Source organism: Pyxicephalus adspersus, chromosome Z (assembly GCF_032062135.1).
Source record: "Pyxicephalus adspersus chromosome Z, UCB_Pads_2.0, whole genome shotgun sequence".
NCBI classification, from domain to species: Eukaryota; Metazoa; Chordata; class Amphibia; order Anura; family Pyxicephalidae; genus Pyxicephalus; species Pyxicephalus adspersus.
In genome coordinates this window covers 52,757,410-52,762,977 of record NC_092871.1, presented here as the reverse complement: position 1 = coordinate 52,762,977, position 5,568 = coordinate 52,757,410, and the positions used below count along the sequence as shown (strand labels likewise).

General features: G+C 38.0%; 1 long non-coding RNA gene across 1 annotated transcript; it reads left to right on the top strand.

Annotated features, from left to right (window-relative positions):
* The first annotated feature begins 928 nt into the window (after positions 1-928).
* On the top strand, positions 929-4,737 carry LOC140344243 (uncharacterized). Its single transcript, XR_011923526.1, has 3 exons — positions 929-1,114; positions 1,280-1,471; positions 4,610-4,737. It is a non-coding gene; the product is annotated as an uncharacterized lncRNA (long non-coding RNA).
* The last annotated feature ends 831 nt before the right edge of the window (positions 4,738-5,568 follow it).

Here is a 5,568-nt window from a genome sequence, read left to right as displayed (position 1 = left end):
ATGTCATTACAGATGCCTGCTGGGTGGCTATATTTTCCCTCTTTTTTGGGTGGTTTTTGGTTTAGATAGAATCTCATTCTAGCTGCAACTGGAATCCTCCGCATGGATGATAGCTGAGAATGGAACAATGTAACATTGGCGAATGGAACAAGGAACATTGTCCTTTCAATGGATTTGAGCTGGGTAGAGGAGGCATGGCAGCTGGGCGCTTCACCCACTAAAAGGTGGCTGGTGACATCATGCACATGTACATGCACATATTTAGATGTGTGTGTATCTGAATGGAAAAAATATTCATTATTCAACCCCACTAAGCTGAAGCCTAGCTAGATAATTTGAAGAACACTAATTAGCCTCCTAGCTATGCGGAGGGCAGTGGAAGCCTTCTGGGAGAATGTCCTCTCGATAGATGAGACCATCATTCAGTTTTTTGGGAAGGTACATTTTTTGACTGTCTCACATAGATAGATAGTGTGTTTGTTTATTATTTCTCCTTTTTTTTTGTTTGTTTTTGCAGTGTCCCAAAAATACGTAAATAAACATGTGCTGGATTTCCAGACATAATGCAACAGTGCCATTATTTTTGGCCTATATTGTTTGTATGTATGTCTGGCACTTCTGCTTCACTCAAACTGAAACAGGATGAAAAGAGTTTACATCTAGGAGACCAATTCTTGTTTTCCAATAATCTAGCTATGATATACCTTAGTGGGGTAGAATAATGAAGATTCAGTAATAGTATACACATACATATCTATACTAATGTCTCGGTCTGTATATACACACATTAATACCACTTTACAAATGCCATCAAACTATGTCAATTTGCACAACAAAATCAATCAATCATATGTTAGCTATATTTTTAAGGTTTAGAAGGTGTTTGAAAAATAGCTAATATTTGTTTTATCTTTTTCTTTAGAAACTGCTTTTTCGGCAGTACGATCAGTAGCCATTATTTATGCCAAGTGCCGGATTGTGGAAAGGCTGGCAGACAGGCTCGGGACCACTGCAGGTACGCGGCCAAGTGTGAGCCAAATCCATCATGTTTGCAGCGACCTGAAGCAGAGGAGACTGGATTTCCTCCGCAAAGTGGGGGACCGCATCCTGTCTGGTAAGTATTGCATTTTGTCTTCTCCTCTTGTTAAGGGGCGGGTTTTTCCAAGCTTTTTGATTGGGGAAAGTAGTATTGACTCCCCCTAGAACTGTTTATAACTCCCTCGATTTTAGGACCTTTATTAATTTAGGGTGTTTATAAGTTTCTTTTTTTTTAATACAGCCAACTCTTCATCACGCCGGTGGCTGCTGATCGTACAGCAGCCATCTAGACGTTTGGCCGTGTCACAGGAGGTGGAACAGGCGGGGTCTGCTGTTGAGGGCTCGCCCACCACGGAGGAGGAGCCCCAGTCCGAAGATGAGGGTGACCCCCAGTCCGAAGATGAGGGAGAGGAGACTGCTGGGGACACTGCCTGTAAGCTAACCTTTCAATCACCTTTTGGTCAAAATGTTTAAAGAAAACACATTCTCACACTACTTTCAGCATTTTTAGTTACAAATACACAGATTGAGCATGATTTCATGTAGCTTGTAGTCAATAATCAGGCGTCAAATGAAGGGTTTTTCTAGTTGTTGGCTAGCATTAATAAAAATAGACATAAGTTGTTCAATTGTACCTTACTGGTGTAGGCGACTGTCTTTTTCTATCTGGTAGCTGAGTTGTAACTTTATAAATTGCAAATAAAGTTGTTGAAGTGTTTCCTGCCCCTGATAGTGGCCTAAGAAACCCCACCAGGATATAAGGAAATGCAGGAAGTACAGGGGCAGAGATAAGAACATGTGCTCAGCCAGGGTAGGTGCCTGCATCCCTTCCAGAACACACTGACTGCTGTGTCTGTATGTAGTGCAGTGGTATAATATTTCCCTCTGTATTATTGGGGTGTATGTGATATCTGGTATCAGAGATCACTCTGGTAAATCCCTACTGTAAGTGTATGAGCTACATACACCAATATATATTTCCTATGCCCTTACAGTTTTCTTTGCTGATCTGCACCTTCTGTCTAGTTACATCTAGCATAGGTTAGGCATCCGATGGCCCATAGGTAGCAGAGGTCTGGTTGCATTGGCAGATTAGTGTGATTGCTAGGGTCTAAGTCAGGGGTGTCCAAACTTTTTTCAAAGAGGGCCAGATTGGATGAAGTGAACATGCCGGAGGGCCGAACATTTTTCTGAACATTCTTTGAACAATTACAATTAAATGCAAATGAATTATTTTATGCCAAGTTAATTGCAAATGGCATGCTTTTCATTTCATAACATTAAGATCAACTGACAGCTGAGTTTTCACAATGTATTTGAAAGGAGGACGACGCTGGAATGCGAAAACGACGCTGGATGAGCACAGGGGGACCAGGTAAGTAAGGATGGGAAAAATCTCGGGGTTAACCATCCTAGCCATTTTTTTTTGCCCGTACGAAGGTCGGGCTTAACAGCTAGGTGGTTAATACTATAGAAAAGGTTTAAAGCTAAATACGTCGTTTAAGCCTGGATAATGGTTGACTTTTAATAAAAAGATCCACTTCGTTTCTGCCTGTGATAGTTTTTTGTCCAAGGCTCCCCCTCTAGGATTCGGGGTTACTTTTTCTAACACTGCAAATGAAATACTATGTAGGTCAAAGGTATGTATTGTTCCTACGTGGTGTGACCATTTTACCGGTTTTGATCATGTATATATGTTCATAGATTGGTTTTCTCAGGGGTCTTTTTGTTTTACCAACATAAAATCTTTTACATGAGCACAAAATAATGTATGTTTCTCCTATTGCCCTAAATAAAGATTTGCGTATGATGGGGTACATTTGGTCCCCATAGGAACTCCTTGCGATTTTATGTAGTACTCATTGTTAAATGTAAATATATTACGCGTTAGAATATATTTGAGAAGTTTGACGATAAAGGTACTGTAAGAATGTAGAGTTAGATCGTTTGTTTGTAGGATAGATGAAATCGTTTCTAATCCCTTTGAGTGGGGAATACTGCTGTACAGAGCTTCAACGTCCACTGTGACTGGAGATGTGTTGGGGGGGACTATTTTGTTTTGTAGTATTTGGAGCAATTGAATTGTGTCCCTTAGATATGATGGTAATTGGGTCTTAAGGTATCAACTAATTCACTGGCTCTTGATGAAATGGTGTCTATGGTCGCCACAACTGGGCGACCCGGTGGGTTGATTGGATTTTTATGAATTTTGGGAAGACTGCAAAATGTGGGTATTACCGGATATTTAATCAATAAAAAGTCTTTAGTTTTAGAATCTATTGTTCCAGATGTGTGAGCCTCTCTAATGAGCGAATAGTATTCTTCATAGTAATTCTTGGCTTCTGCTTGATTGATGATACTATACCAACCTCTGTTCTGAAGTATGTTGAGACATTTGGACGTAGTTTTGATTGTCCATAATAACAATATTTCCGCCTTTATCAGCTGGTTTATTTGTACATGATTTATTTTTTTGCAAATTTCTCAGGGCCTGCTGTTGTAAAGTAGAAAAGTTAAGGGATGGTTGAGTGGTCATTTGATCTAGATCTAGAATATCTTTTGTAACTATGTTTACAAAGGTCTGTACATGCGTGTTTATGTAAGAGAGGGAAAAAACGTTGATTTATTCTGTTTTGTAGGTATGGTGGTTGTATTGGAGGTTGGAGGACGTTTGGGATTGTGTGGTGGTGATTGGTCACTAAGGTCACTTTTGTAACAGTTTTTGCCCTTTGCTATATTAATATGAGTACTAGGAGGGAAATGTTTGTGTTGATGTTGTAGTGGTGGTGGAAGATTCAGTGTGAGAAAGAGGTTCCTGGGTAATACTTCTACTTTTTTCCCAATTATAGGCTTTTTTTCTAATAAATGTCCACTTGTTGTTTTGGAATTTTTTGTCCTTTTTGTCATTTCATTCAATTTTGTTCAAATAGTAGATTTTGTTCAAAATAGTTTCTATTTCACAAAATTAATATACTATTGGCGTAATTCTCAAATAATTCTACTATATGAACAAAATTGAAAAAATATATAATTTTTGTAATTTTGAACATTGCAGTGTATTGAACCCTTACATTTATGTTTGCAAATTTAGATCACCTGAACCCCGTATGTATACATAGAGAACTTTTTATTGACCTATCACTACCCCTGAGGAAGCCCACTATGGCGAAACGTGTAGGGTACTACGATTGATATGAATGGGTTCATACCTATTTAACCATTGTATGATGATGTATATTTGTTTAATATTAGCTGAAACCTGTATAGTGCCACAGCAGGCCTGAAAAAAAGTTTGTATGTATCGCAAGAAACTATTGTGATATACAGAGAAAAGGTTGCAATTGTTTTTTGTAACTCTGTGAAAATTGATCAAATCCTGTAGTGGTCATAAGGGAATATTATGACTTATGGGTAAAAAGGATAAAATTCCTTAAATAATTTTGTATGTAAACTTGTACTACAAATTATATTTTCTATATTTGTGCCGAAAACTCTATCCTTCTCTGTCTTTTATTTAATTACCACAAACTCGTCCAGTTAATATATTCTTTGTTTTTTCTTCACCCACCAGGAAGTAAACGGGATAGTCTGTATTGGCTTCACAGGAAGATGTCTGCCATGGAGTGTCAGCTGAGGATGGCCCAGGCGGTACCGCTTTTAAAACTGGCCCAAAAAATATATTTTTTTTAAATTTGTAAATATGTTCTTAAAAATTTGTCATATTTTATATTTTTTATATTCATATTTAAATGTTGTTTGTTTAACAAAAGTCAGTTGGGGGGGAAGAATGTAAAATTATTTAAAAAAAAAAAACACACACACATTTACATAGCTCCACCCTGGTCTGCTGTGCCATCCATGGTTCTCTATTACAAAAGAAAAAAACAAAAGAAACCGTTAGATTTTACACAGTGGTTGTTTGAACAATAAATATCCAACACGCTCTTATCCTACACCGACCTGTTTGGAAGCTCGGCAGAGTTTCCACCATTCCTGCATTCCTCTCTGGTCATCTCTGTGGTCATCATGTGACGTTAAAAGTAACATAGTTGGGTATGTTAGATATGTCCTCTTCAAAATATATGTAATTGTAACATCAGTCAAGAATACATTTTGCATAGAATACACAGCTGAGCACGGTCGTATGTCAAATTAAACAACAGAAATGTAGCTGTCCAATTAGCAAGCACATTTATCTGTTAGGGGCAAGTGGTAGAGAAGTGAGGTGTGCCAGGTTTTGTCCCTGGACTTAACTAGATCTGTGCTCATTTAGTGAACAAAGTTTTAAGATCATTACAGCAATACTAGCAGAGTTGAGACTTCATACTTGAACAGAATCACTTTTCGACACATTTACAAACTTTAACATTCTTCTGGGATTAGATAGCAAAAATGAATTTGGAGCATACTTGGGCCACATACAAAAGAAATGTATATAGGTAAAGTGTCAAATAATTGTGAGGGACACTAGCCTGTGGACATTGGGCAAACGCAAAATAGAGATTAGGCCAGTTTATACAAACAAATGTC